Source organism: Athene cunicularia (assembly GCF_003259725.1).
Source record: "Athene cunicularia isolate RWA chromosome 7 unlocalized genomic scaffold, athCun1 chr7_part2, whole genome shotgun sequence".
NCBI classification, from domain to species: domain Eukaryota; kingdom Metazoa; phylum Chordata; class Aves; order Strigiformes; family Strigidae; genus Athene; species Athene cunicularia.
In genome coordinates, this window is record NW_020799108.1 from 802,282 (window position 1) to 802,789 (window position 508).

Sequence of the window (508 nt, forward strand, 5' to 3'; positions counted from 1 at the left end):
ACTTTTTGGAAGCCAAATAAGTTTTCATGCCTGAACTTTAGTTTGTAATTAGCACTGGCCTGATTAGGCAGCATTTTGCCTACTGAAGGGCTTTCAGGATTTGAATCAACAGTCAAATCTGAACAGCTCGAACAGAAATGGAGGGAGGGCAGGATTAAATGACTTAAAAAAATTAATTTTAAAATTAAAACTTTAGAGGTTCCAAAAATGGTGAAATAGCACTTGAGCATTCTGAAGCTTTTTTGAAAAGTTCTTAAATGGTGTATTATTCACACCAACTCTTTCCCAGGAAAAAAATTGTTTCTAGGAATCACAATAGGTAAAAAAAAAAAAAAAAGTCCTACAAACATTTGTGTTGAGATCTATTCCTGAATCATTGGACAGGCGATTCTAAGAAATCCATCCAGAAAAGTATGACTTAAGATTCCTGATGTGGAGAGGATGGAAGAACAAGCCTCCCTAGAAAAAATAGCACAAAGCATTTGCTACAGCTGGGGGGGGGGGGTGG